This window comes from Petaurus breviceps, unplaced genomic scaffold, assembly GCF_028583685.1.
Source record: "Petaurus breviceps papuanus isolate PSGF00001 unplaced genomic scaffold, PetGlider_PUasm1.0 186, whole genome shotgun sequence".
Taxonomy (NCBI): domain Eukaryota; kingdom Metazoa; phylum Chordata; class Mammalia; order Diprotodontia; family Petauridae; genus Petaurus; species Petaurus breviceps.
Genome location: NW_027185798.1, coordinates 17,400,117 through 17,421,122, shown reverse-complemented (window position 1 = coordinate 17,421,122; position 21,006 = coordinate 17,400,117). Strand labels below are relative to the sequence as shown.

Sequence of the window (21,006 nt, the reverse complement as noted above, 5' to 3'; positions counted from 1 at the left end):
AAGGAAAGATTAATAAAATTGAAATTAACAAAACTATTGAATTAATAAATAAAACTAAGAGCTAGTTTTATGAAAAAACCAATAAAGTTGATAGACCCTTAGCCAATATGATAAAAAAAGAAGAAAACCAAATTATGAGTATCAAAAATGAAAAGGGTGAATCTACCTACAATGAAGAGGAAATTAAAACAATAATTAGGAAGTATTTTGCCAAATTATATGCACATACATTTGACAATCTTAGTGAAATGGATGAATATTTACAAAAATATAAGCTGCCCAGGTTAACTAAAGAGGAAGCAAGTTACTTAAATAACCCCATCTCAGAAAAAGAAATTGAATAAGCCATCAGTGAACTCCCTAGGAAAAAATCTCCAGGGCCAGTTGGATTTACTAGCCAATTCTATCAAACATTTAAAGAATAATTGATTCCAATAGTCTACAAACTATTTGGGAAAATCAGTGAAGAAGGAGTCCTACCAAATTCTTTTTATGACACAAACATGGTACTGATACCTAAATCAGGAAGAGATAAAATGGAAAAAGAAAATTATAGACCAATTTCCCTCATGAATAGAGATGCAAAAATTTTAAATAAAATATTAGCAAAAAGACTACAGCAACTTATCACAAGAATAATACACTTTGTTCAGGTAGAATTTATTCCAGGAATGCAAGGATGGTTTAATATTAGGAAAACCATCAGTATAATTGATCGTATCAATAATAAAACTAGCAGAAACCACATGATTATCTCAATAGATGCAGAAAAGGCTTTTGACAAAGTACAACATCCATTCCTATTAAAAACACTAGAAAGTATAGGAATAAAGGGAGCCTTCCTTAAAATAATAAGTAGCATCTATTTAAAGCCATCAGCAAGTATTACATGTAATGGAAATAAGCTAGAAGCACTTCCAATAAGATCAGGGGTGAAACAAGGGTGTCCACTATCACCCCTCTTATTCAATCTGGTACTAGAAATGTTAGCAATAGCAATTAGAGAAGAAAAAGAAGCCAAAGGAATCAAATTAGGCAAAGAAGAGACCAAGTCATCACTCTTTGCAGATGACATGATGATATGCTTAGAGAATCCTAAAGAATCAAGTAAAAAAACTACTTAAGACAAGAAAAAATTTTGGCAAAGTTGCAGGATATAAAATAAAACCACATAAATTCTCGGCATTCCTATATATTTCTAATGAAATTCAACAGCAAGAGATAGAAAGAAAAATCCCATTTAAAGTTACTGTAGACATTATAAAATATTTGGGAATCTACCTGCCAAAACAAACCCAGGACCTATATGAACACAACCACAAAACACTTTTCACACAAATAAAGTCAGATCTAACTAATTGGAAAAACATCAATTGCTCATGGCTGGGTCAAGCTAATATAATAAAAATGACAATCTTACCTAAATTAAATTACATATTTAGTGTCATACCAATCAATTTACCAAAAAATTACTTTATAGAACTAGAAAAAATAGTTAACAACATTCATTTGGAAGAACAAAAGGTCCAGAATATCAAGAGAATTAATGAAAAGAAATACTAGGGAAGGTGGCCTAGCTATGCCAGATTTTAATCTGTGTTATAAAGCAGCAGTCATCAAAACTGCTTGGTACTGGCTGAGGAATAGAGCAGGGGATCAATGGAATAGATTGGGCACACGAGACTCAGCAGTCAATGACTATAATAATCTACTCTTTGATAAACCCAAAGACCCCAGTTTTTGAGATAAGAACTCACTTATTTGACAAAAACTGCTGGGAAAACTGAAATATAGTATGGCAGAAACTGGGCATAGACCATTATCTAACACTATATACCAAAATTAAGTCTAAATGGGTGTGTGATCTAGGTATAAAGGATGATACTGTAAGCAATCTGGGAAAACAATGAATAGTTTACCTGTCAGATTTATGGAGAGGGGAAGATTTCATGACAAAACAAGAATTAAAGAGCATTATAAAATGCAAAATAGATAACTTTGATTACATGAAACTGAAAAGCTTCTGTACAAACAAAGCCAATGTAACCAAGATTGAGAGGGAAGTGGGAAGTTGGGAAAGAATTTTTACAACCAATGTCTCTGATAAAGGCCTCATTTCTAAAATATACAGAGAACTGAGTCAAATCCATAAGAATACAAGTCATTCCCCAATTGATAAATGGTCAAAGGATATGAACAAGCAGTTCTCAGAGGAATAAATTAAAGATATCTTTAAGCATATGAAAAAATGCTCTAAATAACTATTGATTAGAGAAATACAAATCAAAACAACTCTGAGGTACCACATCTCACTGGTCAGATTGGCTAAGATGACAAAACAGGAAAATGATAAATGCTGGAGAGGATGTGAAAAAATTAGAACACTAATGCATTGCTGGTGGAGTTGTGAACTGATCCAACCATTCTGGAGAGCAATCTGCAACTATGCCCAAAGGGCAATAGGTAATTTCATTTCCTTTGACCCAGTAATACCACTTCTAGGGTTGTATCCCAAAGAGATCATAGAAATGGGAGGAAGGCCCATATGTACAAAAATATTTATAGCAGCTCTTTTTGTGGTAGCAAAGAATTGGAAATCAAGGGGATGCCCATCAATTGGGGAATGGCTAACCAAGTTATGGTATAAGAATATAAAGGAACACCATTACATAAGTTATGAGAAATAACTTAAGAAATGAAGAGCAGATGGACCTCATATCTACCTGGAGAGGCTTATATGAACTGATGCTGAGTGAAAAGAGTAGAACCAGGAAAAATTTGTACACCATTACAGATACAACATATGTGTGACGACTGACTTGGATAGATTGTACTCTTCTCAGAATGCAGGGCTATAAGTAAACCCCAAAAGATTCATGATGGAGAGAGATGTCTACATTCAGAGAAAGAACTAGAAAGAACAGAGTTTGAATGCAGATTGAATCAAATTACCTGATCTTTTCCTTTTTCTTGTTTGTTTTGGTTTCCTCTTTCCCATTGTTCATTCCATCTGATACAATCCTTCTTTATAACCTCACCAATCTCTAATGTGAAAATATCTGCAGATCCTATACCTGATTGTATGCTGTCATGGGGCAGAGGGGAAGAGGAAGGAGGGGGAGAAAAGTTGAAACTCAAAGAACTGGGGAACTGAATCTTGTAAACTCAAAGTAAATGAACAAATTAATAAAGACAAAAATAAATAAATAAACGAGGCCTGAAAAGTTAAAAAAAAAAAAGAGTGTGTCTTCCCTTATGAGAATGTAAGCAGGGACTGTCTTTAAGTAAGCATGTATCTCCAATACTTACTGCCTGGCACAGAGCAGAAGTAATTAATAAATGATATTTTCATTCATATTACATTTTAGGCAAAAATGTAGTATGGTACAGTGGACAAAGGGCCAACTCTGTAGAAGACCTGTGTTAAAATTCTGCTTCTGGCACTTACTAGCTGTGGCCTAGTCTCTGTGGCTCATAGATTAGGTTTTGATGGCTTAGAATGAGTGTAAATAGCAATTGTTTTCTGTTCTGTTCATAAGCTTTAAGGATCTTTCCTTTTCAGATGGATATTTTTGTGATAGTAAATCAGGCCATCTTTCTTACCTTGCCCTTAGTCATTGAATGAGTGTTGCCTCAGACAAACTGGGACCTGGGAAAGACCTTAATTTAGATTTATTTTTGCTTTTTTTTTTTGGAGGGGGAAAGGTAGGACAATCAGAGTTAAGTGACTTGCCCAAGGTCACAGGTGTGTGTGTGTGTGTGTGTGTGTGTGTGTTGGTTGTTTGAGGCCTCATTTGCCTGACTCCAGGGCTGGTGCTCTATTCACTGTGCCAGCAGTGGTCTTTTGGAAGACTTTAATTTAGAAAGGCCTAGGTTTACATCCCAGGCCATGGCCAGTTTTCTTGACACTGGGTTCTGTTCTCTCTGGAGGAGAGAGTGAGGCTGATGACTTTTTGAAGGTGTGCCTCACTTAAATCCAATTCACTGACAGTCAAGACATTACCCTTGCAATGCCATCACTACTCTTAGAGAACCAAGGACAAACAACAAGCACTTTATATGAAGTAATTTCAGGCTGGGATAAGTGATGTAGCAAGTTGTGTAGGGGAATCAAGAAAGGTTTCATGTAGGAGGTGAGATTTGAAGGAACCTTGGCATTACAGAAGGCAGATGAGGAAGGGACGAATTTTAGTTGCCTGGGACAGCTGGGGCAAAGACACAAAGATAGAATGGCCTGTGAAGGACAGCAAGGGAACCCGTGTGGCTGGATCACAGTGTATGGGAAGGAAAGAAATAAGTAATAAACTCAGGAAGGCAAGCTCGAGCCATATTGCTGACAGCTTTAAAGGGCTGAACAGAGGACTTCGTGTTTGATCTAGTGGAACCACGAGCAGCTGGAGTGTCTTGGGGGTGGGGTAGGGGATGGGGAGGTGGTTAAAACTGGGCTTTAAAAAATATTACTTTGATATTTACAAATTTGTAAGTGACAGGTCATAGGATTATCCATAAAGACTTTGGAAGTCGTTTAGTCACTTTACAGATGAGGAAACTGAGGCCCAAAGGAATCAAGTGATTTGCTCAAGGTCACTCGGGGTAGCCAGGATGCGAACCTAGCCTGTCTGACTCTAAACCCATCAGGTCTCCCGGTCCTTCCAACACCCCAACTTGGTATCCCTTGGTCCTGCAGAAGGGAGTCTGGGGCTGTGGTAGCCCAGGTACGTGCGTTCCCCTCTCCTGCCTTTCTCCTCTTTTGTCTCTTCCTGAGAAGCCTCGCCTCAGGCCATACCAATGGGGGCAGCCAGCCCTCCTGCGGAGCCCCGCGCCCTTCCGCGGGCCATCTCCCCCTCCCCAGCCCAGCCCAGCCCAGCCCAGCCCAGCCCGGCCCAGTCTCGCGCCGCCCCTCGGACTGGCGGCCGAGCGCGCACGCCCGGGGCAGCCCGAGACCGGACCTGGAGGGAGGGAGCGAGGAAAGGAGGGAGGGAAGAAGGGAGGGGAGGCGGGGGCGCAGCGAATCCTCCTAGCCTCGCCGTTGGCTGCAGGCGCCGCGGGGCAAGCAGAGACTGGCAGGAGGCTGGAGAGTAGCGGAGCGAGTGCCGGGGAGGAGAGAAAAGCGAGCGATCGAGGAAGAGCGTCGGGGGACCGCCTGTGTTGTTGTTGTCATCGGCTGTCTGTCTGCCCGTCGTCGGCGTCGGCCGTGCGCTGTCCCGCACTGTGCGCAGAGAACCTGCCCGGAAAGGGGGACAGCCCGGAGCCGAGGAGCGACCCTCGGATGCCCTTCGGTGCCTGCCAGTCGGAATTGAACTGGGCTGGAAGCTTCCGTACCCTCAGCCCCCAATCTGAAGGCTGTCTGCAGGACCTGGGTGCGTGTCTCCGAGACAACAAGGAGTGTGTGTGTGTGTGTGTGTGTGTGTGTGTATGTGTGTATGTGTGTATGGGTGGGGGGAACTGAATAATAATATTCCATGTACGGGGTCACAGGTTGCTGTGATTGTATGGGGGGGAGGCGGGTGAAGGGAGGATGATTATGTCGAAATGCTTTATTTAGCTTTGTGTATTGGGGTGATTTTAATGATTTATTGATATTTATCATATAGGTGCTCAGCGTGTGTAACTGTGGAAATGCCTGGTGTGTGGAATCTGTGTTGTGATAGAAATTCAGTGCGTGTGGCTGGTGGGGGGGGGGCAGGGAAAGGAGTATTGAGACTATCAAGAAATTCAGTGTTTAGGTGTATGTAGGGGAGTATTGTGAGGATATCTGAAAATTTAGTGTTGGGAGATGTTGGGGGATATATGGATTTTCAATGTTTAGTGGCTTGGGGGAATTATATAGATGTTCAATATTGGCTGGGTTTGGGGGGTTATATGCATGTACAGTTTTGGGGGGGCATGGGCATTGAATGGTTTGGGAGTGTTTTGAGGGTTGTTGGGCTACATGTATATGCAGTGTTTGAAGGAGCATTGTACAGACTGTCCATTGAAGTCTACCAAAGATTAGTTGACTAGGCTTGTCTAGAATTTGGAAGGGAGGGAAAGAAGAGGAAACTCCAGTGGGCCCTTGAAAATGTTCTATTCTTTGTTTGGGTGGGTTTGGTTTTGTTCCCCCCCCCCCCTACCATTTCCCTCCTGGTCTTGAACTTCATCCTTTCCTCTCCTTAGAGGCCCTCCTTGGTTCCTAGACTGTAGGTGGGAGTTGGGGGGGGGGGGGAGGTCATGGCAAGGCAATGAGGTAGAAGCCCAGCCTCTTAGCTAGTGCCTTGCTCCCTGTGGGGCCCCTGGGTGGGGTGGAGCCCAGACTCAAAGGACTGGTTGCTAGCTTCCCCTGTGCCAGCTGCTGCCTGGGATGGTCCTTCCTTCCCCATTCCGTGGGGTGGGGATTTTGGATTCTAGTTGCCAGCGAACACTGTGGCTGTTCCTTTGGTACTGTGCCCAACTCGAGTAGGGGCTGAGGCCCCAGGATATCAGCTTTGCTTTCGACAGGCTGGTCCTTCCATAGATCTGGCTGGCACCTTTTGGCTGCCCCCAGTCTGCCTGCCTGGGAAGGAAACCTCTTCGCTCTTCTTCCCTGGAGTCTGTGTTCTGCATTTCCCTCCCTTGACCTCCTCCCCCTTCCCCCACTTTAAAAATTAACAACAAGGGCATTTGCATGCAAATAGGGTTTGGGCTCTGAATCAGAGTCATTTACTCCTGCTAATTTCCCCCAGTTGGGGCCCCTGAGTCTGAGGAAAAATAAACTCCGGGGCTGGGAGCCAGGCCTCTTAGGTTCTTCTTTCTCCTCCCTCCACCCCCAATTTAAGACTATGAGGGAAAGAGTCCACTAGCCCTCCATCTTTCTTCAAGTACCATGGACAGGGGTTACCCTTGCCCTAGGGGAAGGGGTAAACCTAAATCTAACAGTACTCCTGGTCCAAAACTTCTAGGGGCTGGATCATTACTGACCTTCTGAGGAAGGTGGGTAGGGAAGTCCCTTAAATGAGGCCATATGACCTCAAGTCCCCTTTGCCCTTTCTACTTATCTGTATATGTGTGGTTCTCTTCTCCTTCTCCATCCTCCATAGGCTGTAAGATTCTTGGGAGCAGGGTTTTGTCTTTGTATCCCTAACATACAACACAATGCCTGCACACAGCAGGTCCTTAATACGTGTTTGTATAATTGATCTGAATGTGTCTTCATCTACTGACACTCCTTTTTCTTCAAAGACCAGCTTAGACATCATCCTTGATGATGACCCTCCCTTGTTCCCCTAGCTAGATTAGCCCTCCCTCCTTTAATTTCTCAAACTTAATTTGATTGACAACACCATCAGTGCACAGGGAGAATTCTATTTCAATATTTCTTCCTTTTAGTCTCTCCAGACCTTCAACTTTGAAGTCACACCAGGATTCCCCTCTTAAACTCCTGTTACAGCTATTTGTTTACGTGGGTCGTCCCTTTATGAGATGACAAACTTGTCTAGGGCAGACATCATTTCACCTTTCATTCTTGTATTTTCCCCTAGTATATTGCCTTGTGTGCATTTTCCATTGAGGAAATACCCTACACCATTGCAGATTTGCTCTTCCTTTACAACTTATAGCATAGGACCTGGCACATAGTAGGGGCTTAATAAATGTTTATTGAATTGAATTGTCGTCTTAAAGTTTCCTGAGGCTATGAGAGTTTACATTGCTCCAGGTCACACAGTCAGTCTGATTCAGAAGCTGCATTTGAACACAGGTCCTCCTGACTTTGTGGTAACTCTATATGCAGCATCCCACCCTGCCTCTGCCTTGAGCATCATGACTGCTTCATCAATTCAACGTGGAATTGAATTTTGTGAACTCCAAACCAACTGTGATGACCAGAATGGTGCAGTAGGTGGGGCAGGAAGGATGGAAAGATGAGACTGAGACGTAGAATGAGGGTAAATGAGAACTAGAAAAGGGATGGAGTAGAAATGGCTGAAAGCAGAGACAGAGATGTCACAGGTGAGGCTGAGGGCAGAGATGCAGGGGGGTGTGGGAGATGGGGTGGGGAATAGGACTGGGGGGAAGGGGAAAGGGTGGCCACAGTGGAGGTAGGCTAAGATAAAGAAGGGGATGGAGATGAGTAAGGGTGGGGGTCCCAAGTGATGGCGAAGGGGATGATTAGTGTAAGGATGAAGAAAAGGCAGTTGGGAAGATAGGACCAAATGAGTTACCTCCTGTTGTCTGAGAAGACTGGGGCCAGATAACATGAGCTCCATCATCTTCATTTGCTACATCCTTTTTAGTTTCACTCATCTCTTTCTTAGAGGATGAGGTCTTTTGTCTTTTGTCAAGGCTGAGCCCTCCCCTTGTTTCCTTGGTTTTATAACACCCCCCCACCCCACCCCAAATCTGGGATCCCATTCTGTTGATCATTCCATTCATTCTCTCTTTTTAATCTTCTGTTGCTCTGTCTCTAGCAACTTCTTGCAACCTAAAAATGTTCTGGTCTTCCCCACTATAATAGCTTTCCTCGACCCTGCCAAACCCTAAAGCTATTGTGTGACACCTCTCTTTCCCTTCAGTGCTAAACTGGAAAGAAACCAACCACTTTAATTATCCGCTCCACCCCCACCCCCAACCCCTTGCAGTCTGAATCCCACTCCCACCACTAGTCTGAAACTGCTTTCTCTTTAAAGGTCACCAGTGATCTCTTAATTGCCACATCCGATAACCTTTTCTGGGTATTTATTATCGATCTTTCTGCTGCTTTTGACACTACTGGCCTCCCCTTCCTTCTCTTTTTCCTTGGTTTCTGTGTAGCTGTTCTTTCATTCCATCTGACTGCCCTCAGTTGTTTTTTTTTAAACTGGAGGATTTCACCCAAAGCTCTACCCTTAGTCCTTTTCTCTCCCCTGCCCCATTTAAGAATTTTATTCTATCTTTGACTTCCACACCAAATCTCCAACTGCCATTAGAACTTGAGCTCCCTGAGGGCAGGGACTGGTTTTGCTTTTGTATTCCCTGCATTTAGCACAGTGCTTGGCACACAGTAAGCAAAATCCAAATAAATACTTGTTGATTGATTGATTGATTATGGGAGGCATTGTGATGCCTTGGAAAGTCAGAGGACCTGGGCTCAAATCTCAGCTGTTTCATTTACAATCTCTGTGACTTTGAGTAAGTACACAACCTCTCTGGGCTTCAGTTTTTTCAACTGTAAAATGAGAGGGTTGGATTAGATGATCTTTGCTGTTCATTCCAGCTTTGCCTAAAGATACACAGGGAGACAGCATGGCTTCTTGGCTAGAGAGTCAGGAAGACCTTGGACAGGTCACTGAACCTTTAGGTGTCCCAAATAGCTTTCAAAGATGATATCTAACTTGACCAAAACTTCTCCCCCAAACATCACACTTTTTCCCAACTACCCTGCTTCTGTTGGTCATCCATACCATCAACCTTCCAATTTATCTGGGCTCAAAGCCTCAGAGGCATCTTTGACCCTTCCCTCTCCCTCACACCTCAGTTCCAACCAGTTGCCAAATACTGTTGAGTCAAAGATCCTGACATCTTTTGTATCTGTCCTTTGCTACTCAAATTATGCCTTCACCTCCTCTCATAGGGTCTATTTCAATGTCCTCCTGATTGCTCTCCCTGTCTCTTTCCACCTTTCCAATCCATCCTTCACACAACTGCTAAATAACCATCCTCAAGCCCAGGTGAGACCTTGTCCATTGACCCTAGAATTAAAGGTAGACTTAGGAGGTCATTTAATACAACCCCATCATATTCTAGGGGATGACATTTATGGCTGATCTTGGGGAATTGATTTGGTTAAGGCCACATGTGCAATAAGTAACAGAGCAAGGGTTGGGTGGGAAGCAGGTCTTCTATGTCCAAATCCAAGACACTCTCACTTAGGTCACTCCCTGCTGAAAACCTATATACCTGTAGACTATTCCTTCCTTGAGGGCAGGCACTACATCATTTTTCAATCTTAGCTCTTGGCAAGCATAATGTTTTTATAGTTTTTTCTTGACTGGTAATGTGATTTTATCAGTGTAGGGGGCTCTTGGTGAGCCCTTGGCTGTAGCTTTTTTTTTTTTTTTTGGAGTGGATGTTAATATTTCTCCCATGATGCCTGGTTGTTTCATTGAAGTGGTAAATATTTACCCCTCATACCTTGATTTTCCTCTTAGGGAAGGAAAGGCAGGGGTGGTTCCTCAGAAGTGAGTCTGAGAGAGAGAGAGAGAGAGAGAGAGAGAGAGAGAGAGAGAGAGAGAGGGAGAGAAGAGAAAAGAAGGGAAGAGAAGAGAAGAGAAGAGAAGAGGAGAGGAGAGTTGGAGTCAAAGGACCTGAGTTAAAATCTTACCTTCTACTCTTACTGGCTGTGTGACTTTTGGCAAATCAATTAACCTCTCTGAGTGTCACCTTCCTCATGCATTATAATGAGGGAATTGGACTAGATGACCTCTGAGGTTCCTTTTAGCTCTTTATCTATGATCCTATAACCTTCTTCTGGGGAGAGACCTTTAGGAATAAGTAGGAAATTTGATGTCCCTGAGGCAAGGCTGATCTGATTGATGAATATGGGATGGTATGAGGGTAGAGGGGGTAGGGATAACTTTGAAACAGGTGCTTGAAGGAGGAGGAGAAGCAGGGAAGGAAACTGGCATTTGGTCCTGGCAGGCAGTGGGGAGAGAGGCAGGCAGATGGACGTGGGCACAAGGCCGGCTGGCGGTCAGTGGGAAACAAGAGAGTAAGGAAGTAGAGAAGGGCAGGCGATAGTTGAAGATGGAGGTGGCAGAAGCCATTTATGCTGGATGAATGTTTGTGGAATTACAGAAGGAGGCTTGGTAGTAGCATGAAAGGGAGTGTGTGTGTGTGTGTGGGGGGTGCTAGGAAAGTATCTGGGTCTTCAGCAGGATATCAAGGGAAGGGAAGGAGTTTGAATAAAGAACATGGAGACATTCCTAAACCATCTGCTTTGCTAGGTAGGTCTGCTGTGTGCCTAGGGTGGAGGTTTGGGTCCCAAGGAGGCACAGTGGAGAGAGCTCTCCCTCTGGAGTCACATGACCTAAGTTCAGAGACTACCTCTGACGCTTCCTTTCTGGGTGAATTTAGGCCAAGACACTTTAACCTATCTGAGCCTCAGTTTCCCCATCTGAATAATAATAATGTTGGACTATATGACCTCTGAGATTCCTTCCAGCTCTGAATCTGATTCTGTCTCTCTGGGTCTCAGTTTCCACATCTATAAAATGAGGGAATTGGACTAGATGGCTTCTGAGGTTCTATGCAACTCTAGAACTAGAATCTTAGCCCAAGATGCCCCAGTTTTCAAGGTGGGGAGGGGCTGTTTGGTGTGTGCTACAATGAAGGGTAGTAGAGTGGGTGGGGGTAGATCATGATGGGCAAGGCAATTTGGAAAGTCATTGACTCAAAGATGATGGGGAGAACAATCCCTTGTCTGCTGGAGCCATCTTTTCTTTCTCCAAAGTCCATAAGCAGCCGGACTGTGCTGGATCACTTCCTGTCTGTTCCCTCCTTCTCTGCCCCCAGCTCCTGCCCTCATGCTTTAGGGCTTGGCCTCGGCCCTAGTGCTCAGCCTGTGACTAGCTGTGTCCGGTGGAGCCGATGTTCCTCTGTACAGGGATGGTTGCCATGAGACAGTCCTTTTCTCTTACATTTCTTCTTCTGTCAGCTTCAGCTTTCCCAGCGTCTCCTCCTCCTCCTCTTACATCAGAGGGTCTGGGAGCAAGACACAGGATATGACTGCCTTGAGATGAGCTCCCAGACACCCAAGGTTGTCTCCCCAGAAATCACTCAGAGCAAACCCTCATCTCCAGGAAGGGCCACGCCCAGCCTAGGGTGGAGAGGTGCCTACTATATTTATAGTATCCCAGGGTCACAGAGCTGGAAGGGACCTAGAACCCCCTAATCCAACACCCTCATTTCAAAGATCAGGAAGTGGAGGCTCAAAGATGGTGGAAGAGCCTAGATTCAGACAACCTCTGAGGTCGTGTAATTCAATCCCTTCATTTTAAAGATGAGAAAACAGAAAACCAGAGAAATGAAATATTTGGCCAGAGATGGGATTTGAACCCAGGCCCTCTGACTCCAGCACTGTTCCCACTGCCCCACACTGGTTATTCAAGGAGAACAGCTGAGGATCTGACAGCCCTTTCCTTGGGCAGCCTGCTTTGATGTCTCGCTCCCCCTCCCTTTTTGTATTTAAGTTTAAAATAGTGCCTGAAGAGACAGCTTGTCCAACACTCTCCTTTTTGAGGAGATTGAGGGGTGACTACAGTGTCCAGACCTGTGAGCTCCGCCTTGGGGATACACGCTCTGACCAATGCAGGTCATTGGTCCTTTTTGAGAGGGAAGGATGAACCCAACAACCACTATAATTTGGACACTATCCTCTAATTTCTAGTCTTCTCCGAGAGTTCCCTGGGGCCCAGAGAGATTAAGCAACTTGCCTGAGGTCACACAGCCAATGTGTATTCAGAGATGTCCTGAGGCTGAGGCCAGTCTACTAGGCTGTCTGCTTCTCCTTATGGCCCTGGCAATAGGAAGGCAAAAGTAAGGTAGCCCCTTTTCTTAAGGGGTTTGCCCTCTAAAGGACTTGAAGAATCAGGAACATATAGTATAGTTTTCCCCCACAGGGAATTTGGGTGGGAGGAAGTAGAAAGAGGGCCTGGATTCAAATGCTGCCTCTGATATTCCAGAGTCACTGAACTTCTCAGGGACTCAGCTACCTCATTTGTAAAATGAAAGAGGTGGCCTCTGAGATCCCTTCTGGCTCAAAATATATTTATTGGGTGGGGGGGGTGGCTAGGTGGCACAGTGAATAGAGCAATGGCCCTGGAGTCAGGAAGACCTGAGTTCAAATCCAGCCTCAGACATTTAACACTTACTAGCCATGTGACCTTGGGCAAGTCACTTAACCCCAAATGCCCTGCCTTCCCCCCTCCAAAAAAAAATATATATATTTATTCAGCAAATATTGACTTGGTACCTACTATGTCCAAGCATTGTAGAGGATGCAAAGAGGAATAAAACCAGCCTTGTCCTTCATAGATTGACAGTCTAATAGGAGAAATGAGACATGTGGCATGAGTGTCTTCAGAGCCAGAAGACCTGAGTTCATATCCTGCCTCTCATGCTAACTGCCTGTGTGACCTGGCTTTCCTTCATTTCCCTGGGCCTCAGTTTACTCCTCTGTAAAATGAGGGCATTGAAGTAGATGGCCTCTGAGGTCCTGCCCAGCTGGAAGACTATGAGTTCTCTACCCTCTGCCCTTACCTCCTTGTATGATCCTATGAGCCCTCTTTGCACGGAAGAGTCAGTTATAAAAACCGGTGAGATTGACAGCCCTGACAAAGATGTTCCTAGGTAGACCAGGGGCTTTGGGCTTAGAGAACAGGACCCTGGTGCCGAGGCTTCCAAGAGCTTGGTGATCTGGACCATCAGAAGGGTGATGAGGACAAAGACAGCAAAGGAGACCTCCGGATCTCAGTGACTGGAGCACGCCCACATTCCTCCTCATCCCCATCCAGAAAGCCCTGACCCCAGTCTTTGTGCTAGAGAAAGAGGCAGCCATTACCCCCTAGAGAGTCTGTGCCCCTGTGGCAGGGCTGATGACCCCTGACTCCCAAACTCCTTGGGAGAAGGCAGAGGCTAGGCTTAGTGGCTGACTCAGAGATTAGTCTATTTGCTGGGTCTATATCTTTTAAGAACACACTTGTTTGCCTGTCATCTCCTCCATTAGAACGTAAGCTCCTTGAGGGCAGATACTGTTTTGGTCTGTCTTTCTTTTTACCTCCAGCTTAGCACAGTGCCTGGCACATAGGGAGAGCTTCCTAAATGTTTGTTGACTCTTGACTGATTAACTGACCTGTGTGCATGCCTGGTCCCCAGGATGTGACTGTGCTCCAAGGCTGTGTCCATTCTTGATCCAGAACTGGGATTACACATTTGTACCCTGCATCGTGCTGGGCAAACGGAGACCTGTCAGCTCTGTGTGACCAGATGGCCTCCAGTCCTGACCATTCCTTGTAATGGTGACATTGACTAGCCTCCTGTCTGTCAACAAGATGCACCTTGTAAGGAGAGATACAAGGCATGAGCTTTGGATGTGTGTGTGCATGCGTGTGTGTGTGTGTGTGTGTGTGTGTGTGTGTGGTGTCTTTGTGAATGTTTGGGTGAGTGTTGCTGCAAATTCATGCCGGGCATGAAGGACACAGCTGCTGCACCTGAGAGCCAGGACAAGGCCCTGGAGTTACATAGGCAAGACGGGAAAATTTCATTTGCCATATGTTTCTGCCCACCAGAACACACGTGATTTGACTTCTCACCAAATAGATATCCTGGTGCCATGGAGAGCAGAATTTTCTGGCATGCGTAATTTGTGCTTTTCTACAAAGTAATGTTAAAAAGTGTCCTCTCCCTCCTCATCCTCCCACCCCACCTCCCATCCGTCCCAGGGTGTCCACCCTAGGAAGCTGTCCAATTAACCTTCCCTTGGTTCCTGCTCTGCACCTGTGTCTTTGAGGGATGGGGGTGAGAGTCCTTTCAGGTGTAGGGGCAGCTGATGAGGGTGAGACAGACAAAAGGGGAAAAAGCCCATATGTGGCTGACCTGGTGTGTGAGAGCTTTTTTTTTGTGTGTGAGAGTTTTCTTGCTGTTCAGGCTTATTTGTTCATACATGTAATGTGTCCTTGTGTTTCTCTGTGTGTGAGGGTGTGACTCAGAGATTGGTCAAACTCTTCCCTGCTGTGATTCTGTCTCCCAGGCCTGCTGCCCCTTCACTCCCTTCAGTTTTAGCTCCTCTGCCTGTCAGTGCCTCTGAGCACTCCCTCCCTATTCAGCCTCCCCTCTGTCTGTCCCCTCCTTCTCAATTCATGCTTCCCTCCCTCCCTCCCTCTCTCCCTGTCTCCACATATCACCTAGGCCCTGGCAGCTGTTCCTTTGCCTGGAAATTGTGTGGGCGGCTGCCTCTTCTGACCTGAGCTGCCTTTTGGGGGTCAGGGAGGCAGGATGGGGGAGGGAAGAAGAGAAAGCAGATTTACACAGCCCTAAACCCCCCCCCCCCCACTTCACAGAGGTCAGGAGAGGACATTGCCCTCTTAGCTCTGCACTCTGGGAAGAGAGGGTGCATCAGCCCAGGTAGTTGAGTGGAAGCCAGGTCAGGCATCAGAAGATGCCTCCTGACCATGGCTGGTGGGCAGAGCAGGACATTCAAAGAGCAGGAATCTTTGCTCTGCTTTCTTACTAGACACTGTTCATAGTCTGTGTTCAGAGTTTTGACTATGGTGGGGTAATCTGGGCTTTTCCCCAGGGTGCTAGAACTTAGAGGATACTTGTACACATTTGACTAGTAGAATGTAATCTTGAGCATAGGGACTGCTTGCATTTTTTACTTTACATAGGGTATCCCAAAAGTCTTAGTGTAGTCAGGTTTACACTTTACTAAAAGCTTATTAAGCACTTGTCTCTACACAGAGTATCCCAAAAGTCTTAATACAGTTAGGTTTAAGCTTTAACAGAAGCTTGTTAAAACTTTAAAACTGCACTAAGACTTTTGGGATACCCTACATAGAGGTAAACATGAAAACACCTTTGGGCCACCCTGTGCACCCAGTCACTAGCAAAATGCCGGGTACACAGTAGGTGGTTAATAAATGTGCGACAGTCAGAAAACATTTATTAAGTGTTTACAAGTACCAGGCACTGTTCTAAGCCTTGGGGATACAGACACATGGTCTCTGTCCTTACGTAACCCACATTCTACTGGGGAGACAAAATGCAAAGAATTGTCCATACTAGACCTATTCAGCATCAATGTGAGGTAATAGCAGCAAGAAGGCACTAAGGGCTGGGGGTAGAAGGTAGAAGAGATTGGGAAATGCCTCTTGGAGAAGGGGTGATCTTAGCTGAGGTCTGGAGATCAGTGAAGCCGGGCAGGAGGGAGGGTATTCCAGGGGACAGCCAGGACAAAGGCATGGAGGTGGGAGATGGAGTATCCAATGCAAGGGCGAGTGAGTAGACCAATTTGTTAAGTTGGATTGAACTGAATTTAGCATCTCGTTAGCAAGAATGATTTTTTTTTAAACAGGAAGAGAGCAGGTCTGTTGGGGGAGACCTTAAAAACCATCTAGTCCAACCCCCTTATTTTATAGAGCACTAAGTTGAGATTCAGAGGGGAGAGGTGACTTAGTTAGATTTGTACAAATAGCAGGATTCAGAGCTAGGTCTTTCCTACTGTGGTCTATGCACTGATACACTGTGGTGAGTTCCTCCTTAGCCCAGCCTGGCCCTCTCCTCCTCTGGACAGATCCCCAGCAGTGCCGGACCATAGGTCTGAGATTTGAGTTGTACCTTCTGGGCTTTTTCTCCCTTTCCCTGTCCTCCTCCCTCCTTCCTGCTGCTACTCAATTAAATTTATATTTTTTAAAAAGTGGATTCCAGGCTCTCTTCATACTGCCTGTCCCAGCTGGGTTTTAAGACATGTGACTAGTCTGACAGCATCACCAGTCATAATTCTGTCTTGTCCTCTATGCATGTAGATGTCACCTCTGACCCGTTGTCAGCAGGACATATGGTGACATTGGAGCTGGAGCCCTCACCTGGTTCCCCCTGCAGCCCAGAGGCTGGCTTGAGTGAGGGAGGGGGGGCAGTCTATGGGCAGAAGACAGGTTTTTCTTTGTACTATGGGTGTGGCTGGCCGTCCTGGCCAGTCTTTTTGATTTTATGAGAATCACAGAATGATGGGATGTCGGAGCTTTGCTAAGAGGCCATAGAGTGGAATATCAGAGCTGGTGGCCACAGAATGCCAGAATTTGGAGGGACCTTAGAGCCTTTAGAGCTCAGAAGGACTGTAGCTTATAGAATGTCAGAATTGAGAATGCCTTGGACCATAGAATAGATGTGTGAGTGGTACCTTTGGGGGGAGAGGGGGAGGTGGGTTTCCAACCTAGAATGTCAGACTGGAAAAAACCTTAGTACATTGAATGTTAGAATGAGAAGGGGGTCTTAGAGCAGACTCTTCGAGCTGGAAGGGCTTCAGAGAATAGAAGGGTCAGACATGGGAGGGACCCTTAGAGGCCTCTCAGTTTACAGAGAAGGAAACTAAGTCCTGATGAAGAGAAAGGGATGCAGGGTACAATTTCTCCAACTAGAATCATTAATTCCCAGTGAGTACCTGGGCTCTAACTGGATGAGTTAACCAGCTGCAGACCTCAGGCTTTCTAATCCCTTCCCTCCTCCCCCTCCCCCTCGGGGTTATTGGGAAGATCAAAGAGATAATGTATGTAAGAAAGCCCTTTGTAAAGAATAAAACCCTGTACCTACTAGGGGATTGTTGTTCCGAGGGGGCCAGCCCCGCTTAGCCATTCGTTCCCTACAGAAGGCTCTCTGATAAGGGAGGGGCTCCCCATCCCCCATCTCAGCAGTCCCTCCCCTCCTCCCCAAATGCAGAAATCCAGGGCTGCAGCAAAGGAGGAACTAGGAGAGGGGGAGGAGCTGGCTGCTGCTTCCTCCTTTCTTGTCTTAGTCTAGAAACAACCCCCTCCCCAAAGCAACACCTTCCCCTTCAAGTTTTTCTCCTGCAGCACCCAGACTGGCCTGCAGAGGGAGCCACAACCCCATCCCAACTGCAAGCCAGGCTGGAGGAGGAACTCCCCATCCATAGGACTTACAGAAGGGGCTTTAGACTTCACCCAGTGCAACCCCCTCCATTTACACCAGAATGGGGGAATGACTCATCCAGGGTCACACAGCAAGGAAGGACCAGAGTTTGGTCTTCTGGCTCCAAATTCTCTCTGGTATTTGGGCTCTATAATAGTAATATTTAGTTTTTCTCCATTTCTTGCTTCTTCATCTCCAGCTTTCCCCTCCCTCCCTTCCTTGTTCCTTTTGAGGAATGATGTTGGTTTTGAGTCAACTCTCCCTGACCCCACTTGGGATTTTCTTGGCAGAGATGCTGGAGTGGTTTGCCATTTCCTTCTCCAGGTCATTTTACATATGAGGAAACTGAGGCAAACAGGGGTAAGTGACTTGGTCGGGGTCACACAACTGATACTTGTCTGGGGCTGGATTTGAACTCAGGTCCTCCTGACTCCAGGGTTAATCCACTGCACCCTTTGGAAGAATGTTTTTTCTTCTTTAAATCCACATGTTTAATCCACACCTGCATTGTTTCCTCTTTGGGAGTTCCATGCACCAATGAAATCAGAAGTCACACATCTAACCCTCGAATCCTAATTACAATCATAATAAAACATATCTATCAGATATTTATATCATGATTCCATTTGTTCCTTACAACCAAGTGAGATGGATTAATGATAATGCTCCTTTGACAGATGAGCTAAGATCCAGGGAGGTAAATATGGTAATAACAATATAATAATGTAATAGAATATAATAACAGACCCCATATATATCACTTTAATGCTTACCTTATCTGATTTAATCCTCATAAAAAACCTGAGAGGTAAATACTGTTATTATCCTCATTTTCAAGATGAGAAACTTGAGATCCAGAAAATCAAGGAACTTACCCAAGGTCACACAGCTAGTAAATTATCTGAGGTAGGATTTGAATCCACACCTTCCTGCTTCCCAAGTCTAGCACTCTACCAGCTATTCTGGGAATCATAGTTAGCAGACAACAGAGCCAGAACTTGAACCCAAGGCCAGTGTCTTTCTACTTCATCACCTTGCCTCCTAAAATCTGTCTGGTTCCTGGGTGGGCCTGGACCATCAGCTGGCTAGCTTCAGTCAGCAGTCTGAGAGCTATGCTGGTTTCACTCCTGGAGAGTAAATCTGGATGAATTAATGGGGTTGTTTTAAAAGAAATACAGTTCTATTGATTTAAGTATAACATAATGTATTGCCAAGTAGAGATTCAAGAAGGTAGGCTTTAATACCAAGATATGAGTCATTTGTAATTAACACATTCATTGTTAGAAACATCACAGCTTTTGTTCTTGGAAATACACATACACACATGTATTTCAGAAGCCGGTCAAACCTCCCCCCTGGAATTATAGCTGACCCTCCTACAGCCTTTATAATTTGCAAAGTTCATGTTGTTGTTTAGTTGTGTATGACTGACTCTCTGTGGCCCCATTTGGGGTTTTCTTGGCAGAGGTAATGGAGTGGGTTGCCATTTCCTTTTCCAGTTCATTTGACAGATGAGGAAACTGAGGCAAACAGAGTTAAGGGACTTGCCCAGGGTCACACAGCTAGTAAGTAGGTCTTCCTGACTCCAGAGACCCAGTACTCTATCCACTGTGCTATGTAGCTGCCTCAAGCTCTTTCTTTATACCCATTAAAAAAAAAATCCTTACCAGAACACCAGGAGGCAGTTCAGAATCATTGATTTCATCTCTAACTTAGAGAACAACTCCCCTGTAACTTAGCAGCTAAGTCTTAGAGAGTTCCTTGTGCTTCGGAGAGAGGTTAAGGGACAGCTATTAAATGTCAGGATTCGAATTCAGATCTTTCTAACTGCAAGCACAACAGTTTCTTTGGTATGTTGTGCTGGCACACAGTAATTTTATTTCTAAATTCATTTCCTTCAAGGACAGTACAAAGGGAGGCTCCAACCCAGCCCAGCCCCTCTGACTTTATATTGCAGTTCCAGTTAATGGAATCCTCAGTAGTACAATTCTGTAGTATTTGGGTTCCATATAGGTGTTGTAGTGTGAATAGAGCACTGGATTTGGAGACCTGGGTTCAAATCCTACCTCAGACAATTTGCTAACTGTGTGAACTTCGTCAAGTCAGGAATAATAATAGCCTCATGCGCAAAATTAGGGTGCTTTTCTAGCTTATTCCAGCTGTTAATGTCTCCCAGAGCTGAGAAGCAGCCTGTGGACTTCATTTTCTGCCTTTGTCAAATGAGGAGGCTGAATGATTTCTAGGATCCTTCCCAGTTTTAAGACCTATATCTAAGAATTCCTGTGTTATGGGTCTTTTAGCTTCAATTATCTCATAAGGAAGCTCCCCATTTTACAGAGGGGGACAGTTGAGACCCAGACAAGTGAGGTGGCCAACTGGTCATAACACAGTGGGGCAGACTGAGATGAGAATCTAGATCCTGGGTAGGAAGACCTGGAGCCCCTGTGAATGCCCCAACTGTCTGGGTTGGCCCTTTGACTCTTGGTGAGGGAGGTCAGGCAATGAATAATCCATTGCCTACTCCCAGGGGATCTGTTTCCTGGCTTTCCTGTCACTGGCCTGGGGAGAGGAGCTTTTGATGGGGGTTTGGGGTTGAGGGTGGGAAGGGCCCTTGGCTGACCTCCTAAGTCAGGGAAGGGAGGACAAAGGGGGCTTAGAGAAGGGTCCACAGACTGGGCCCCAGGATCCCTGGCCTTTTCTGATCCCCTCAAGTCTGGTCAAGGCTGAAGCCCTTAGAAGGGGGGGAGGCAGGGAGCCTAGTGGTAGGCAGAGCTAATGGAGCATTGTCCTTGGAGCTCCTGTTTGTCCTGAGAAACTTGGGGGTGGGAAGCTATAGCTTGTCCTCCAAGGCAGAAAGAGCTGCCCTTAAGACTCTGTGATAGACCTTAAGACATGGGTTCCAAACCTCAGGTTTTGACACAAATTAATATTTACACCCAGTCAGTTAGTCAACAAGCATTTTTTTTTTTTGCCTTTTCGAGGGCAATTGGGGTTAAGTAACTTGCCCAAGGTTACACGGCTGGTTTTTTTTTGTGTGTGTGTGGGTGTGTGGGTGTTGTGTCTGAGGCCGGAACCAAACTCTGGTGCTCCTGACTCCGGGTCCAGTGCTTTACTCACTGTGCTACCTAGCCACCCCCTAACAAGCATTTTTTAGTCTGTGTGTCAGCATTGTGTGCAAAGTGCTTCAGATACACAGACAGAATGGAAACAATTCCTTGTCCTCAAGGAGCTTCATTCTAAAGGAGAGACAAAATGTTACACATACACACACACAAAATAGACACACATATATATGTTCGTATGAGTATATATATATATATATATGGAGAGAGAGAGAGAGAGAGAGAGAGAGAGAGAGAGAGAGAGAGTCAT

The 21,006-nt window shown here is 45.2% G+C and overlaps 1 protein-coding gene across 2 annotated transcripts in view; it reads left to right on the top strand.

Moving 5' to 3' along the window:
- Positions 1–5,106: 5,106 nt before the first annotated feature.
- Positions 5,107–21,006, top strand: part of RAP1GAP2 (RAP1 GTPase activating protein 2) — a 253,579-nt gene continuing 237,679 nt past the window's right edge. For both annotated transcript variants that reach the window (XR_011168643.1, XM_069089621.1), the window contains exon 1: positions 5,107–5,360. The gene's annotated coding sequence lies outside the window, so the exon portion shown is untranslated. The remainder of the gene's footprint in view (positions 5,361–21,006) is intronic.